The 19545-nt window shown below is 39.7% G+C and overlaps 1 protein-coding gene across 1 annotated transcript in view; it reads right to left on the reverse strand.

Moving 5' to 3' along the window:
• The window catches only part of CNTNAP2 (contactin associated protein like 2), a 1359261-nt gene that overhangs the window by 677876 nt on the left and 661840 nt on the right, over positions 1-19545 (reverse strand). The window lies entirely within an intron of this gene.

Here is a 19545-nt window from a genome sequence, read left to right on the forward strand (position 1 = left end):
GTGAGACACCCCAGAGTGTGTGGTAAAGACTAGATGTTTAATGACACTTGTTTTGTATTTTTCTTTTTTTTAAAGTTCATTTATTTATTTTGAGAGATAGAGAGAATCAGAGAAGGGGTAGCGAGAGAGGGAGACAGAATCCCACGCAGACTCTGCACTGAGCTGAAATCAAGAGTCGGATGTTTAACTGATTGAGCCATCCAGGGGCCCCTGCTTGTATTTTTCAAAGTACTGTAGTTCTTACATTTACATATTAATGTATAAGAACATTTTCATATATATCATTTAATTCAATACTTCTAAATAACACCAATGGTTAGATTTGTAATGGCTAGAGTTGAGGCCCTCAACCTACCTGGAATCTCTTGTAACTTCTGGCTGAGTCCATATGGCATGAAAATGGCACACTTAGTCAGATATAGATTTGTTGAAACAAGATTAAATTTTAGTAAAGTGAACCAACCCATATACGATGATCCATAACCAAGTTAATGTAATCTCTCAATGCTGCCTGCAAGAAGAACATGCAACCTACAAGTGCTAGTAGACACCCACTCAGGGTGAAGGCAACAAAGCTAATTCTCACCATTCTCATTATTACAGCTGGTTGTCAATTATACACACTCACTTCTTTGGAACTTGAAGCTATTATAAAAATTCTGTAAAAGTACCAGTATTAGCTAAGAATTTCAATAAACTTCTAAGTTTTTAAGAAGCTACACAATTATTTATATCTTCCTTTTTCTCCAAAAATCTTAATTCATCTTTTTTACCACAAGGAGAAAAATGTATCTTTTCCTATCACATTTCATAAATATTTATTTATCTAAATGGTAGTGCTTCCTTATTACATTTTATGTAATCAATCAGGAATATTTATTCACTGAACTCCCACTATGTATAAGTTCTCTTCTTTGTATATAATGCATACTTTTCTAGCACTTCCACTAGAAACATTTTGGTGGTTGTTTTATTCCAGACAAGTAAACTGAGCACTTGTCATTATTGTTGAGTTGACAGGAAGGTGGAGTTAATGATTAGTCACCAGATTTAAAGAGACAAGCTCACCTGATGATATGTCACCATAGTTTTGTCAGGGGGGTCCTACATGCTTGTTCTGAGCTACTGGAATCTGCCTTTATGAGCTTTTTTCTTGGTTGATCCGAGGCTCTATGTTGTCGTCTTTTCCAAAAGGGAAAACACCACCACAGGCTCATTTTGCCATGCTACCCACTTACTTCAGTGCTTCTTCCATTGTCCAAAGAGATGGGGAATGTTCTGACTAGAATTGCCACCACACGATGGGTCCCAGTCTATATCAATGCCCGTGATTTATTTTCTATGAAGATCTCTTAAATTTTGACAGTTGCAAACGTTGTTCAGATCTTAATCTGATGAATAATATTACTTCTGTCATTTGAACTAGAATGAAGACTTACGAAGGAAGTTTGTCTTCTACATTTGCAGTGTCTAACTGCTCTAGGACGGCACAAGGAATCAGGTGGGTGCTATGATGAAGCAACAAAGGTTGTGGCCTCCAAAGTTATACAACTTGGTTTCCATTCTAACATGTAATAATTTTTGAATTTAGGTCAGTTATTTACCTATGCCTTAGCTGTCTTACACATCAAGGTGGATAATAATGCAAAGTACCTCATTAGAGGCCGCTGTACACAAAACACAATGCCCAGCCTACAGTAAGTGTTTGCTAAGTATGAAAACTTCACTATTGTTATTGTTCATAGGCTTAAAATGTGGGTGATGAATGATTAAGATATTGGATAAACAAATAATATAAGTAACATAGGCAAAATCAAAGTGGAGGCTGACTGAAAAAGAGACAGCAATATGAAGTATTTTGGGGAAATGTTCAAAATTTATTTTGGTTGTTCATTCTATGAATATGTCCAACCCAATTTAAATCTATGTCAGCATTTAAGTTGAGCCTGTCAAAATGTAGGCATTAATTCTCTTATCTGTAAAATGGGGTGTGACTAGGTGATTAGGATTTTCTCTAGCTCGAAGTTTTGGGAGAATATAATAATCATTACCTGGTACATGGGACCATAGGTTTGGTAAAGAGTGAGGCAGAAGGAGAGAAAGGGGAGGGCTAAGTACTGTGGAGAGAACTAGTAGGGTTGGGTGTAGGGGGTCATTTCAAAAAGTTCCGGGGATAGCTTGTCTTCCTCCAGGGAGAAGATGAAGATTATAGTAATTGTTCATCAAATATTAAATCAGAGTTATAGCTGGAAGGATAGAAGAAGGAGAATGCCTGGAGTTCAGATGTGGGTTAACGCAAATAAACTGCTAGCAAAATAGAAGATTAGGATCCAGGTCTATCATTTACTACCAAATTACAATATTTGTGTTTTAAAATAAAGTCCTCATGCACAAGCCTTCCTTGGATTTCAAAAAGGCATTCGATTTTGAAAATGTGTGGGTTGTGCCAGTTACAATTCTTGCTCCAAGGCCATACAAGGTAACCGTTTCACACAAAGGAAACTGTAAATTAGGTACAAAGGTTTTGTTAAGCTCAAGAATTTCTGAGAATGTGTATAGCAGTAATATCTTGAGAAGTATCTGTCCTATTATACTAGTTATCTGAGATGCCCACAGTATATTTTAACAGCACACTGGGAAAAAAAAAAAAGCATTGAGTGTATTACACACAGAAGTTTTATGGGCATTGTTGCTTTGGATAAGAGGACGTTAAAAAAAGTGAGCAGATGGAAAGGAAAAAATGCTTTTTAAATAATTAACTTGGTGGTCTGTGAGCTCTGCGAAGCTTGTGAAGATGGTCAACAAGTCAGGAAAGTTTGGGAAATTCTGACTCAAAATAAATGATTTTGTTCTCAAAAATTGCTATAGATTAATAGATATAGTAGCACTGAATAACTTTATAGCTTTTTCTCATTTGAATAATTCAATGTCTCTGATAGTAATAACATAGCTACTCATATAATGCTATGCTAGATTATCTGAAATAATTTTATACACATTTATAATACTATAAGCGCCATGCAAAGAGATGTTATGTCTAATATGTTTCCTGTTGTATCCCTAGTGCCTACCACATAATATGCACTAATAAATATTAGTTATGTAAATAAACGATTATATAAACTTAGGTAAACACATTACACTTCTAAAAATTCTACCCAAGGGATAACATAGAGTAAGAAACATGGATATTTTACATGAGGGGGAAATGACTCGCACTCTGTCTAATGTCTGATAGAACCACAGCTCCCATTAACGTTGCTGCTAATCAAATAATAGTTATTCAAATTGACAAGAAAAGAAAAAAGGCTAATGATCAGAATTAGAAACAGATTGTGAACCGTATCAAGTAAGGGTCCACTGATGGAACTGGGGAGTCCAAGTGTGAACTTAAAGATTATGTTAAAAGGGATGGATTTTTAAGATACTTCAGAATTGATTTTTTTCTACATTATTATTAAAGATATTCAGTACTTTTTTTTAGGCTTATTTATTTATTTTGGGAGAGAGAGCGGAGAGAGAGAGAGAGAGCAGGGGAGGGGCAGAGAAGAGAGGGAGAGAGAGAGAATCCCAAGTAGGCTCCACACTGTCAGTGCTTAGCCTGACATAGGGCTCGATCTCATGAACTGTGAGATCATGACCTGAGCTGAAATCAAGAGCTGGACACTTAACTGACTGAGCCCCCCAGGTGCCCGTCAGTATTCTTAAATAACTGCAGTGAGAAACTGAGAAACTAGAGTTAAATTTGATTTAAAGGTAATCAGCTTTATGAAAGGCAAACAGTGGAGGAGTTACATTTATGTTGAAAATGATACTTCTGTGATATAAATAAATGCTTTTCTGGGGTAATCTTGTTAACAGCAATGAGATTTGCATACTTTTTAAATTTGCATGATTTTTACATTTTAGGGATCATCTGAACACTAAATATTTTCCCACTCCGACACAAGTAAGATTATCATCATCCAGAAGCATCTTTAATGGACTTGGAACCTACTAAAACATCATGGCCTAGGAACACTGAAAAAGAAAGCTTTTACAACTGACGACTTTTGGACATTTTTCCCCTTTTTCCTTCATCGCACTACTATGAAAGGGAGAGCAATAGATACAAATAGGACCATGTCTGTAGAGCTAAAGGAAAATTGAACAGGCACCAGAAATTCATTTTAATGACATTGCAACACAGTCAGATGCTCACTGGGGCCATGGTAGTCCATCTAAATGTTTGTTGTTGTTGTTATTGTTGTTTTTACAAGGTTTCTGCCCAGGGCTTGAAATGGGAGAAAGAAAATATCACTGACTTTTAACAATTTCCAAATCCGACCTCTTTCTAACTTCCTCTTTGAAGTAGCTCTATCATCCCCCTTTACTATCTACTACTAACAACGATATCTAAACAGATTGTAGTAACTGACAACCAAAAACTGTACCATGTAGATAAACGCCATGATGACAAAAGTCTCAGCATCCACAGAAGCGTTTGGGCACAGTGGGTTCTTACCAACTCGTAACGATACACAGATCCTAGCAATGTGTTGCCGCCAATGGAGGAAACCTATATTCTGTGGAAGCTGGAGAATTTTACTTTGAAATACAAATGAAAATTAGGATTTCAAAGTATTAAAAATGATTATATAAGGGGAATCGGAATCTTTAAGTCAATAGGATCTAGAGCTTTCAGAGAGAAGACAGACCTTGGGGCACATGGTTGTCTCAATTGGTTGAGTGTCTGTCTGACTCTTGATTTCTGCTCAGGTCATGATCTCATGCTTTGTGGGACTGAGCTCCTCATTAGGCTCCATGCTGACAGTGTGTGCCCTGCTTGGAATTCTCTCTCTCCTTCTCTGTCTGTCCCCTGCTCATGTACCCACGTGTATGTATGTGCGCTCTCTCTCTCTCTCTCATTCTCTCTCTCTCTCTCTCTCTCTCTCTCTCTCTCTCAGGATGAATAAACAGACAGAACTTGGGAAGAGTGGAGGTGTTGGGAATATGATGCTAATAGTAATTCTCTCTCCAGAGAGTAAGTATTCTACTGCCATAGACTGCTCCTTTGTGTTTTCCTATATAATATCTAATTCAATTTTTTCTCTAATCTTTACCTTGCCTTTGTGTATCAAATGGGAAAGTGAGGGTAAGGGGGAAAAGAAAGAATAGTTATAAAGTAGATATTGAAGCAAAAGTAAGAACAGTAATTAATAAGAAATAGCAGCTTACTAGCTCTCAACAAACAAAAACTTCACAAGGAAGAGCCTTTAAAAATCATCTGGACTGATTTTCTCTATAGACGAGCAGAAAGGCTCTATGGATAGGAAGGACTTCAAGAGCATTTGAAAGTGCTTTGCTTGAAAGCATCTTCTCCACATTTTGATTCCTCTTGTTATTCTTTTTCAAATTGAAACACTCCTGGAAGAGGTAACATATTACATTAACATATTAGGGTATCAGATCTCTCTTCATCTAACCAAGAGAGAACATTTGGGGGAAGACTGAGAATAAGGGCATGAGAAAGAAGAAAGGAAAAAGAAAAAATTAAAGAAAAATACTGTTCAAGCTGGCCTGGATAAGAAGTAGCAAGAGTGATTCAGGAGTCTGATGAATAAACCCAGTAACATCATCGGTGATTATTACTAAGACCTACTGCATTGTTGTGCTTTACAGCAATTAGCCAGTGTGCTAATAATGTTAAAGTTACCATCCTTTGCAAAATTTTCCTAACTTTAATAACTTACGTTGACATAGTTGCCTTGTAAAAGTACTTGGTAGGCTACCTGGACAGTTAATTAGTATGTTTTGTGGTCTGTAATTTACCATTAAAACACATCCACGAAGACAGTTTGATATAATCCTATGTATATTAGATGGTTGACACTAAGCAAGAACACACGCTCCGTAGGAGGATGGCCAGAACTTTATTAAAAGACCAGATTGCACATGTAGATGGTACAAGTGTCTAAGGTATATTTCTTTCTGCTCAAGACCTCATGTTTCGGTCATTAGCACAAACGAAATGAATTGCCAGTTGCATTAGCAGGAATGGGATTTTTATTGGTGAAATTACTGGTGTTCACCTAAATGACTGATGAAAATAATTTAGACACTCTCCCTCTCTTGCATCAAAAGGAAAAAGGAGAAAGTCTGGGGAACCCTTTACTTTTGATTTCTCATAATGGTGACTGAGGCTGGATTCTTCAATAGTTCTGTTTCATCCATCGATTTAGAGGATTCTGGCTGTCTGATCGTAATTATAAAGCAAATTCGATCCTGCTTCTGGAACGCTTTCCTAGTTGGTGTAAGAAAGACGTCCATATACTGAGCAGCTAGAATAACTAAAGGAATAAAGAGTTCAGATTTGCAAGCTTCTAGAATAAGTTGTGTGGACAAGTTCTGAGCCCACTGTCAGTAAACACCTGTCTTCTCACTGCAGGAAGGGCAGGCTTGTGGCACACTTGTTTTCTCACCGAGTACTGAGTTAGATGAAGTTACTCATGCTTACTTTACTCCCTCTAACTATTGCCAGCTGCGTCTACTTACTAAAGAGCCAAAGTGGCATTGGTCTGCTCACAGCAGTGCGGTTCTCAGTGCCACATATATACAGGCACTGCTGGATTCACTAGTGAAAAAGCCTAGATCGCAGCCTAGACTCTGGTTAACCAGAAATCAGGAACAGGAGAGGACAGTTCCTAAATAACAGTGGCAATAAAAGTTTACATGATTTTAGTTATAAGAACGAGGGTTTCTAAGAATGTTTCAATCTCTTAGAAGGGAAAAGTGATAAATTCATGTCATTAAAAGCTATGGAAGTCTCTCATCCAAATCTATATTCTTTAATGTAAATAGATTCTTGGGAATTGTCTTATAGATGCACCCACAGATAATAAGATGTTTAAAACATGCGTTAGGTGTTTGGAAAATATTACCACCTGTCTGTGTCTCAGTTCACACACATGTCTTCAACATCAGAATGCTAATACCTTTCAGGGTTATTGTCAGGAATAACTGCAGTACTATAGATGAAAACGTCTACCTCTTTTTTTAATTTTTTTAAGTTTATTTATTTATTTTGAGGAAGAGAGAGAGGGAGTGAGCACTGGAGTGGCAGAGAGAGAAAGAGAGAGAATCCCAAGCAGGCTGTGCACTGTCAGTGTGGAGCCTGTTGCTGGGCTGCAACCCACAAACTATGAGATCGTGACGTGAGCCGAAACCAAGAGTCACTTAACCGACTGAGCCACCCAGGCACCCGAAAGCATCTCTACCCCTTATATAGGGCAATAATAAGTACTAAGAATTATGGCAGCCTTTACATAAAAGGAAGAAATTAATAGATGCTTAAAATTTAAAGATTTCCATAAATTTAAAAGTCACGTTTTGAAAAATGATTTGCTTCTTAAAGTATTACATTTGGGTATTTAAAAACAAGTAAAGGGTTTCAAGATTAGGATGGTGGATACACTGACATTTAACTTTTTTCCCTCCTAAAAAGTTACAGTTGGAGTGTATGTTATATATACACATAATCTGTGTGTATGAGTGGAAAAGGGAGAGAAATGAATGATTACATGAAGCAGGAGGGCTCTGGTGTGTCTGCACTGGGCTGACCAAGACAGACAGTAACTTACCCTAAAGTTTAAAGTCAACAAGACCTGTCACTCTTTCTTTCCCCTAAGTTTATTTATTTATTTATTTTGAGAGAGAGAGAGAGAGAGAGAGAGAGAGAGAGCATGCAGGTGGGAGAGGCCATGAGAGAGGGAGAGATAGAATCCCAGACAGGCTCTCCGCTGTCAGCACAGAGCCCCATGAGGGGCTCCGACTCATGAGATCCGACCTGAGCTGAAGTCAGACGCTTAACCAGCTGAGCCCCCAGGTGCCCAGACACTGTCATTCTAAATAACGACCACATGGCTAATAATTATTAGGGATCTGAGGAAAGCTGAGGAGCCTAGAAAAAAAATAAATAAGAAGGAAAAAATATGAATAAAGATATTTACAGAAAATGAAGGAAAAATATGTCTGTTATTCTTGAGATGCAAGCAGAGGCTGTACATTCAGGAAGCAACAGGAGACTGCCACTGCAAAGGAAATTTTCAGGGGGCTCCTGGGGGGCTTAGTTGGTTAAGCAACTGGCCCTTGATTTCAGTTCAGATCGTGATCCCAGGGTTGTGGGATCGAGCCCCACAATGGGCTCTGTGCTGAGCACGGAGTCTGTTTCTGATTCATTCTCTTTCTCTCTCTCTTTCTCTCCCACTCTCTGCCCCTTCCCCCACCTCTCTTGCTTTCTCTGAAATAATAAATAAATAAATTTAAATAAATAATTCTGTATAAAGGCACTTTTCAGAAACAAAAAAGAGCTCTTTGATTAAAGTTGTGATGAAAAGTCATTCTAAAGGGGTACGGAAACCAGAAAAGACAAAAATCACAAACAGAACATTAAAAAGAAGAGTAAGGAGTTACCAGCATGAAAGTGAGCACCCAGCAAATGGATGAAAATAGATGTGCTCTAAGGCATGCTGTGAAATTTAAGAATGTCTGGGACAAAAAGAATATGCAAACTTCCAGAGAGAAGGGTGGGTCCTAGTAAAGAATCATGAAGGGACCAGAGGGTGTGTGGTGCTAGAGACAGACAGACAGACAGACAGACAGACAGAACAAAGAGAGAGAGAAGGCTGAGCGCGACAGGGACAATGGGAAGCATGAGACCCAGGACAAGGAGAGCAGAGGACATTCTGAACAACACGGGTGTGACGACACAAGGCTTCACACTGACAGCGTGCCCCAGACACAGCAAACAGTCTGCGTGGGAGAATGTGAAACACCAGCAAGACGCCCACGACTATTTTATAGTCTTTTAGAAACTGAGAAAGGACTGAGAAGCAGAAGAGGCAACTATGGTTCCCCAGTGAAGACAGAATAAAGCAGATGTTCAGACAAGCAAGGCAGAAGCAATGACGATGATGAGGGTGGTGGTGGTGGTGGTGATGCAGTTCTTGCCTAGTCTCACTTTTCAATGCTGACTTCCTTTGTTCAAAAATATTAGTATAAACAGGATGTTGTGTGAAAGAAGGTCAGCCCTAACAGCCCTGTGTTTCATTTGCCCACAAATGAAATAAAGAGACTTTTTTGACAACTTCACTACTTTCTCTCTTCGCAAATGAGACACAGGCTGCCAGGTGAAGTCGTCTGTAGGACACTGATGAGCATTCAGGCTTCTTGTTTAAGTGAGTTCCAGGCAATACTGACCCAGTACTTGCCAGGTTAGGCAACATGTGCTAGTGGTGCAGCTCGTTGTTCTCAGTTGCACTGATTAGACCAAGATAAGATAAAACAAGAAATTAGCTGCCATATGAAATTCTCTCAAGAAAATTGCAGGAAACCTTTTGATATGGAAATTGACTTACTCAGAAGGGATAAAAGGTGACTCACGAAACCGGAAAAGGTAGGGTTTGGAAAGAGAAACCCAGCTGCACTGGCAGGGGAGAGGACTTCCTGAGGGCGGGCCCTGCGGTGATTCCCGTGCTTTTCGGTTTCTGATCATAAAGCAATGAGCTGACCTTATTCGGATTTCCCAAGGTGTTGTTTTTTTCCCTCCTGCCTGACTGACAAGGTGATTACAGTGAACTAGATAAGAGTCTCAGACCTCAAAAGTCAGAGAACCAACGATGGCCTCCAGCCACAGACCATGTGAAGTCATTCTCGCTGTGGAGAAGGCAAGGGGAGATCACACAGCAAAAGCATTGCTTTTAAAGCACCAAACAGCAGCGTATTTAAAATATTGTCTAGGAAGGGGGGTACAAATATTTGGATGTGGCACATTTGCATGTGGGGTGCCATTCTAGAAGCTCTAGAGGTGACCCTGAGGTGCCCGCAATAGCCCGAAAGCTGTTTCTTCTTGATTTTCCACATCATCCCACACTCCCGCCAGGACCCCGTCCCGTGGCATGGGCCTCACCCCACCTCTAATAGCGTTCCTCCTCTTCTCTTGATTTAAGTTCAAAGACCATTCAAGAACTTTTGTAGTATTAACCTATCACTATGACTGACACACAATGAAGAGATTTGAAAGAAAGCCCGGCAGGTGAAAGCCATCTGTGGAATAAGAGTGTGAATCCAGAAGGGAGTCTTGGGCAAGTGGGTAATCAGTTACGGAGAAGAGCTCTTTCCAGGCCGTGTTTGATCAGTGAGTTGGTTCCTAGATTTTCAATTGAAGCTGTATGAACAGAATTGAATTCAAAGATTTATACTGATTGTGAGGAACTGAAATAGCCGAGCGCGTGAAGCAGGAGTTGCTGAGTGATTACAAAGGTTTTTTTTCTTTCTTTCTTTTTTCTTTTTTCTTTTTCTTTTTTTTTTTTTTTACAAAGACAGTTTGTGAGAGGTCTGCAAAGAGGAGAAGACGGGCTGAAAGAAGACACAGAGGAGAGCTCTTCCATGTGCGGGTTAACAAAGGAGGAGGTGCACTGGGTTAGGAGACAGAAAAGGGAGAGAAAAGGCCTGCGATGAGAAAAAATATAAATGAGCAGAGGGAATAAAATGGAAGAAGCCAGTGTGTTGAGGCTTACACGTTAGGCCATGAATTCATCAGAGAAATAGTTCATGACATTGTGGAAACCCTAAGGGATCAGAAGCATAGTAATGTCTGGTCTGTGGATGTTAATGAGCCTAACAGAGAACAGGGGGCTGTGTGTGTCCTCATTTCTAGCTGGTTTCCTTGCAGAAAAGGGAAGAATAAGACACCATGATCGCATTAAATATTACAAATGATCCCCAATACAATTTCATTCAATCTTGCTACATTCTCATCCCAGAGTTTGTTAGATTCGGTGTAAGATTTTACATTGACAAAATAACTAGACATTGGTGACAGAATTTAAATTATCCTTAAAGTCAGGCTCAAACCCTAAGGGATGGCTAACTTAGGTAGATAGGGAATACATGACTTATCCTATAAAGTTCTCAGAAAATTATAACTTGTAGTGGAATTTAGAGCTAAAATTGATAATAATTGCTTAATGGCTTAGATTCTGATTTCATTTAAAATGTGTCCTCTGATTAAAAACCCCAAGGCATTCGTTGGTCAATTAAGAAGTAAGTAGTTTACACCAAAATGCCGTCCAAACTACAGATAATGAATTAGAGCTGTGTAGGGAAGTTCTGGTGATAATGATAATGGAAGGGTGTGGGTAAGAGGTGCTCGTCTTGGAAATCACGTTACAGATCATACCACAAACCCCAAAGTGAGGAGTAGTTTGAACCACACAGACACGTGCACACCCATGCACCACACATGCGCACATGTGCACATGAGCGCACACACACACACATAGTAAGTAGGACCTCTGGTTCTGAATCACACAACCCTATGAAATCAACCTCCATAACTTACTAAGATTTGCTGTGTGTCTTAGGGCTTAGATTCTCTGATTACCACCTACCTTGTGGGCTGGTTACGAAGTCCTGGATGATAAGTGAGTTAATGTGGGTGGTCCACCTAGAAGAGCGGCTGGCCTAGAAGCTTGCCTCGAGGGTATATACAGCTTCAAACATAAAATGCAAAGTCTTTAGGACACATTTCCTAACATGTCAGTAATCATATCTGTAGCTGGTAAGCAGTTTCTATTTTTGCTTTGTATATTTTCAAAATTTCCTATATTGAACAATATACTAAAAGCTCTAAGACAAATAATTTTAAAAAGCTTAATCTTTTACAAACAATGTGGCATTGTTACTCAAAAGAGAATACAAGTGGCTGGAATTATGAATACTCTACAGAGGTTTTCCTAGGTAGGTGTGGTAAGAAGAATACCGAGATGGCCCCCAAGATTGCTGCCACCCAGTGCTCACTCCCTGTACGGGCCCCCCTCCTTGAATATGAGTAGGATCAGTGAATATGACGACTAATGATTCCTGCAGTTAGGTCACTCTATGTGGCAAAGGTGAAGAGATTTTGCAGATGTAAGCAAGGTCCCCAATCAACTGTCTTCAGTTAATCGAACAGGTGATTATCCTGCGTAGGCATGACCTACTCAAGTGAGTTCTTGAAAGACAGTCTGGAGACCAGAGACATCCATCAACTGCCAAGCTGTGAGAGGGACCCGCGGCTGGGACCTGGCAGCAGCCTGGATGTGCTGAGAACACCCATGCCAGCAGCCAGCAAGAAAACGGGGCTCTCAGTCTTAAAGCTGCAAGGAACTGAATTCTGTCAACAACCTGAATGAACATGGAGGAGGAGCCCAAGCCTCAGAGGAAATCACAGCCCCACTGACCACTTTGTTTCAGCCTGTGACACCCTGAGCAGTGGACTGGCTAACCTGTGGCCGACTCTTGACCAATGGAAATGGTGAGATAATAAATTGTAAGCTGCTAAAAAAAATGAATATGACAGAGAAGGACTCACTTTGCTTTGCTGGGGGGAAGCGGGAGTGGTGGGGGAGGTTCACGATACTCCCACTAAGCCACATGCACCACCAGAGACTCATTTCCTCACTGCCTATACTTCACTACTGAAACTTCTGAGAAGCATAATAATAAATAACATGATATTACTGAGTGCAAGTGCTTAGGAACTTGAGTAACAAGCTCTCTATAAATATTAGATTAAAAAGACATGAACAGCTTTTACTATTATAGAAGATAATAGAATTTGATCAGCTAAATCCAAGGGCTTTATAAAGCACAAATTATGTAAACAAGCTTAATGGCTTTTTGATAAAACTACAAAACTAGTTCTACGAAGAATATAGGAGGTGTTCCTTATTTGGACTTCAAACTTCACACGCTAAAGCACAGATGCTAACTTAAATTTTGAAAATTAAACACAAATGCAGAAGGGGTTATAAAGAACATGAATTAGAGTACAGAATATTAAGAAAAACACTGTTTTTGATTTAGAGATAAGGAGTACGTTTCTGAGGATAATGGCTGGATCTAGCTTTATATACTATTGTTATTATTAATCACCAGGAAGAAAGAACCAAATGAAGCTTTAAATATAAATGCTGAGTCTCTAGGAAAAGGTGTTGGTAAATATCTTAAGAAAATAGGACTGGAAGCTTAAATGTTAAAGCAAAAAAAAAAACCTGTACAGATGTCGAGGTAGATACTCAAAATATATGATAGTGCACGTTCACGAGAGTCATATGTACAATAGAAAATTCTCGAAGAGAGGGTCAGAGTGGAGAAGGAGGGTGAAGGTGGCCATGACTACATTTTATAATATGCCCTAAGATCTGAAAAAGAACCAGGCAGGGCACCTGGGTGGCTCAGTCGGTTAAGCATCTGGCTTTGGCTCAGGTCATGATCTCACGGTTTGTGGGTTCGAGCCCTGCGTTGGGCTCTGTGCTGACAGCTCAGAGCCTGGAGCCTGCTTTGGATTCTGTGTCTCCTTCTCTCTCTGACCTTCCGCTGCTCACGCTGTCTCTGTCTTTCAAAAATAAATAGAAAGCATAAAAAAAGAATTTGAAAAAGAACCAGGTTTTGGCTCCCATAGAATGATGTCTAAAGGATTCAGCGAATGCATTTTCTCCTCAGTACCAACTTCACAGCACTTGAAGTGCTCTGTCATTTAGGGCACCCCCTAATTTCCAAGCCAGGTAGCCCTGAACTGCAAATAGTCAAAAGAAGAATTGCAGAGCAGGAGATCTGCCTCATGGTAGAAAATGAAGAGTGCCAATTTATGTCAGACTTGGCCAAGAAATGAGTAAATTCAAGCTTATTTGAGATAAGAGAATTCTGTCTAGATTATTTGACTGCAAGTAGTGATATTTTTCTTTCATGTTCAATAGTAATAATAGAATTTTTCTTTTTTTTTTCTTTTCCCCTCTCTCTCTGTTTTTTGTTTGTTTGTCTGCTTTAGAATGGAAGGCAGTGTGGAGATACTCACATTTCAGTTCCTACATTTCATTTACAAGGAAACTGGAAACTGAGACAGTACTGAAAGCCCTACAGGGCATCTGTGCAGTGCCTGTCTATGGGACCGCTGTGCCAGGCTGAGTTACAGGCACTCCCCTTTCCTAATCTGCCCCAGGCCTGCTGTGCTCCACCACAGGGAATTACCCCAGGCAGAAAGCTGGGCATCATTCTTCAAGTCCTATTGCACCAGCCACAGTCTGGCTAACTCAACTTCCTAAATACCCGGGAAGTCAATCCCCTCCGTTACCTGACCATCACCACCTTAAATAGTTTCAACTCCTGGATCACAACCAGGGTTTTCTAACTTGTCTCTCTGTTCTATGTCTAGGTCTCCTTTGGAGAATCCTACTCACAGCTGCCAAAGTCATGCTTTAAAAATACAATATCATTGAAGCACCTGGGTGGCTCAGTCATTATGCATTTGACTTTGGCTCAGGTCATGATCTCACAGTGGGTGAGTTCGAGTTCCACATTGGGTGAACATGAGCCCCACTTCTGTGAAACGTAGGAGCCCCAGGTGAGTCCTGCTTTTGTCTGTCTCTGCCCCTCTCTCTCTGAAAAACAAAATAGAGTATCATCAAATGCTTGCTTTTCCCTCAAGACTAAGTTTCAACTGCTTTTGCATGCCTTACAAAGCATTGTATGAGTTGACCACTCTTTCCTATTCCCCCAACTTTTCTAGGCCCCACAACACTCACTTGCTCTTTAAGACTCAGCTCATGAGTCCACTGCTTTGTGGGAGATTTTGCTGGTTCCTGAGCCTAGGGTAACTGTTGATTCCACAGTTTCCTAGAGTCTATGCAAACCTTTGGAGGTTGGTCACTTCCAGCCATATCACATTCCCTGCCTCCCGCTTGCCATTACTTGCCATATTTAGGTGCATTGCCTTGTTCATTATAGACATTTGCATTGATTCAGAGTTACTCTCCACCCTCAACACTTTCCACCATTCTCTAGGACCCAAGCAGTCACTTCAACATCCATAGGGATGACCCATTTTCCCCCCAAACACTCTTAGATGCTCTTCCTCCACTTTCAGTTACATTCTCCTATACACTTATATGTTATTTCATATAAGTGTATAGACCAGAAACCTGATTCCTGTTGAGCTCCTGAGAGCTGATTCCTGAGATGCCTTTCCCTGTTTACATCAAACCCTAAGTGATATTATTACTTCTCATATATTCAAATGCTAATAATTAGCACATTTATACCTAACCCAAATATCTTTTGTGAGGTCTTACTGCAACTGCAAATTTTAATTCTCAAGTTAGATGGTATACAGCACCTCACATTTAAGTATTCCAAAACTGACTTCTTGAATTTTCTCTAAATCTTTTCTTCCCTTAATTGTCCACATCTCCCAATGGCACCGTACTTCACCCATTCAGTCCATATATTCGGGAGTTATTCTTGATAACTGTCTTTAGCCATCCTCACCCAATCTGTCATCTGTCCTGACAAGCCTACCTTCTGAATGGATCTAAAATTCATCTCTTTTTCATCACTTAAGCTGTGACCACTCTAGTTCAAGGAGGAGATGGTGCTTCCTTGAACTTAAATGAAAAATCCAGGACTGGTTTCAGTGTTTCTACTCTGTGACTTATGGCACCCCTAATCCTATTTTTAAACAAGACCCTCTCATTCTTCTGCTTAAAACCTTTCCATGGAATCCCACTCCCTGTACTGAAAAACCATTGAAAACATAAAAAGCAAACTTTTCTCTGTGCCTCCATCCTTACTGCCTGGTCTGTTCTGGAAACTTCACTTTGTGCCCCTCTCCAAGGCTCACTATGCTCCTGACTCTGGCCAGGTCCTTGGAAGGAAACAATCTCTTTCATGCCTTGCACAGTTAATTTAAAGGGCTAATTTCTCCCCTTCTTGAATGCTTTGTTTATTTTCATACTTTAGATTTGGGCTGAAATGTTGCTTCCTGAGAGAGGCATTATCTAAAATCCAGTATCCAAAATAAACATGTCCTCAGAATTCCATTACTTTACTTTATAGAGAAATTACTTATTTGTTTGGCTTTTTAAATGTTTATTTATTTTTGAGAGAGAAAGTGGGGGGCAGAGAGAGGGGGAGACATGGAATCTGAAGCCAGCTCCAGGCTGTGAGCTGTCATGAAGCCACACTCGAATCCACAAAGCACGAGACTGTGACCTGAGCTGAAGTTGAACGCTTAACTTACTGAGCCACCCAGGTGCCCCTATTTGTTTGTTTTTTTAAAAATATGTGTTTTATTATTCATTGTGAAGGCATTTGGTTATCCACTTATCTCACATGGCACAGTTCCTGATGCATAGTGGATATAGAAATTAAAAAAACAACAACCACCTAGAAAAGGATTCTAGAGGTATCCTTAAATACTCTCATTGTTTTTCCATAAAGATGGTGAGAATATTCACAATCTTTGGGATTTCTTTTGGTGTGTACTATATATTTTTAATTAAAAATGTTCCTTGAGTGGTGCCGATCCATATGCAGCTGTGATAAGTAGGAGAGAGAGGTCTCTGGTACCCTCCTTCGCCTGCCCCAGTGGTGGCAGCTGGAGGGCAGCATCACAGCCAGGACACTGCCACCAGTACAGTCAGGACACTAACCATTTCCATCACGACAAGAGTTCCCATGTTGCCCTTCTATAACCACACCTACTGCACTCCCACCCTGTCCCTCCTCGAGCCCCCAGCAGCCATTTCCATAATTTTGTCATTTCAAGAATGTTCTATAAATGAAACCAGACAGTATATAATCCTTCGAGATTGGATTTTTTTCACTCAGGTTAATTCTCTGGAGATTTATTTCTGTTGCATTGGATCAAGAGTTCATTTTTCTTTATTGCTGAAGAGTATCCCATGACATGGATGCACCAAGTCTGTTTAGCCTTTTGCCTGTTGAAGGGTATCTGGGTTCTTTCCAGCTTGTGGCTATTACCAGTAAGCCTGCTGTGGTCCCCTGCACACAGGTCTTCATGTGAACATATCCTTATTCCCCTGGGGTAAATGTCCAGGTGTGCAGCTGCAGAGTCATGCAGCAGTTGCGTGTTTTAGTTTTTAAAGAAACTATAATTAGGAATTGAGGATGAAAATAAGGATGATTTGCAAGAGGCCTTGTGAAGGAGAAATTGAAGACGTAACAAAAACAGCTTATGTGACCAAAAGCTATCAACATGTTGAAATTGTGGACTGAATCAAACAATAAAATTGTCTAAAAGGGACACACTTCAAGCCCTCCCTTATGATTCAATATGAAACATAATGAGGAGAAGGAATACATTTTTTATTTGATAATGTTAAACAAACAAATACAACTTGGAGACATCAGTTGACAGAAGTGTGGTAATGATTATTTGGAAAAACTCCTTGTCCAAAAATCAAGGGAGACTCCCTTCTTCCTGTCAGGCCCTAAGTTAATTGTTTTTTCATTTCCTTTGTTTTGTCTTTTAAGTTAGTAATTGAATTGAAAGTTTTCCAAAGAATAGGTCTTTATTTTCTGTCCAAATCTACATGAGATATTATCTGTCCGTGAGGTCCCTTTCCTTAAAATTTTCACGTGTCTGTAAGAGTGAAAAGCTCTCCCCCATTCCACCCCATCCATAGAAAGAAAGAAAAAAAGGATGATCACTACCAAGACATTGCTTATTCCCCAGAGATGTCCTGCTCCTATTTTTAAAATACGGGACATATTCAACAGTGATAACACCCCATTACGTTTGAGTCACTGAGAAGCGGGATAGCTCTATTCTCTAATACAACTGTTATACAGTAAGGTACATATTCACTTTCTCAGGACATAGAGATATAGAGAGACTTCAGAGAACTGCTCATGCTGTCATTCCTTCCTCCTCGTCAACATATATTTCTTGGAATGCAACAGCCCAAACCAACCTGTGTGGTACCATGCTGTCCTAAGAATACCAAGTTCATGTTCTTTCTGGATGAAGAAAGGGTTGATGAGTGGCAAAAGGCCAAAGAATGCCTGCTGGCCTTCAATGGTCCCTGACACACTGATGTTCATAACTATCTTGAATGATATGAGAAGCATATTTTTACTGTATAAAGTGGTACTGTACCCTTTATTGTCTGGATTGTGTTTAGAGTATTGGGTTAAACTACAATCATATTTTCTTTATATATTAAAAGAAATAAAAATCAAGATTCTTATAGATTAAGTCAAGTTCTCATAGATTACATTTGAGTTCAAATAAGATTAAAATGAAGGTAAACAAGAAAGGACTTGAGTGCACTGACAAGTCCTATAATCAATAAAGTCTTAGACTGAGTTTTCTGGGAAGTGGGTTTCTTCTCTGGGACATGTTTAGAGTTCTTGGCATGGAAGGATATTTTTGGGAGGATAGCTCCCATTTTATCATTTTCTCTACATACTATATTTCTGTCCTTATCATTCTCCTTCTGTTCTGGGCCATGTTTGGCTTCCTGTTCTTGACATTCCATGGGGTCTGCTTACCCACAATGCTGTTTAGCATTTCCCTTTGAGTGGCACGATCCTATTTCCACTTTGCACCTATGTTGGGGAATGTCATCGAAAAGACATGACTACTGATTGTCCCAAATGCTGAACCCAAGCACTCTGAGGCTTCTTACTTCAGAATGTCACCTTCTCCTGTCCTTAGAATGTGGGCTCCAGTGCCTTTTTCTCTCCCAGAGGGTGCTCCAAGAACACAGAGATGAAACAGTGATGTGATATGGAGAACACCTGTATGGTACACATGTCTGGACCTGGTTAAGTCCCCTTCATAAGCTTCTTAGCTTTTGTTGCCATACTTGTGCTCCTTTAAACTGCCACCTGCCAACCTGGAGTGACCTGCCTCTTTCTTGGGTCTGTCCCTGCCCTTCAGTTGCAGATTATACTGTAAAGGTTCTCTCAGGGATGTGAGCCAACAAACTACTCAAAGTCTCTGGACTTGAGCCCATGTGTATGGAAAACAAACACAAGAACAAGAAACCCCATAAGTGATTCTAAAGCATCAGGTGTAAGAACCATTGGCCTCAAACACATCTGTATTCGAATCTTGTCTGAATAATACAAGCAAGATATTTAACTCTCTAATCCTTCAAAAAAAAAAAAATAATGCCTTGCTCCTGGGTAACGCTTACTGGAAGTTTACCATGTTCAGACAACATGTAAAGAACCCTATGTAAATTATCTTCTTTCATTTACATAATGATGTTATGAGCTAGATATAGATATTACTATTAATCCATTTTACAGATAAACATACTGAGGCTTATTAAGTTTTGTGAAACTTATAAATAATATGCCCAGGATTGATGGAGGCAGGATGCAAACCAGGTAGTCTGAGTAAAAAATTCATCATGGTATCTGACACACAGTAGACAGATCATGTAGTTATCATTGTAAATAGCATCATATAATCATTACTGTTAATAGTCAAGTGCCTCTGGAATTTCTATCAAATGCTGATCCTCTCCTGGAGCCAGTGAATAGTACATACCTCACACACTTCTACTTTGGAGGGTAAGACATTACTAAGCATCTGATGGAAAATCTGCTCTTAGAGATCTGTGCCTCTTACACATTGTGGGTGTTTATAAGAATCCACAATTTCATTTCATAACCCTAAAATTTAATATGGAAATGAAGAAAAACTAGGTTCTC

Source organism: Suricata suricatta, chromosome 2, assembly GCF_006229205.1.
Source record: "Suricata suricatta isolate VVHF042 chromosome 2, meerkat_22Aug2017_6uvM2_HiC, whole genome shotgun sequence".
NCBI lineage: Eukaryota > Metazoa > Chordata > Mammalia > Carnivora > Herpestidae > Suricata > Suricata suricatta.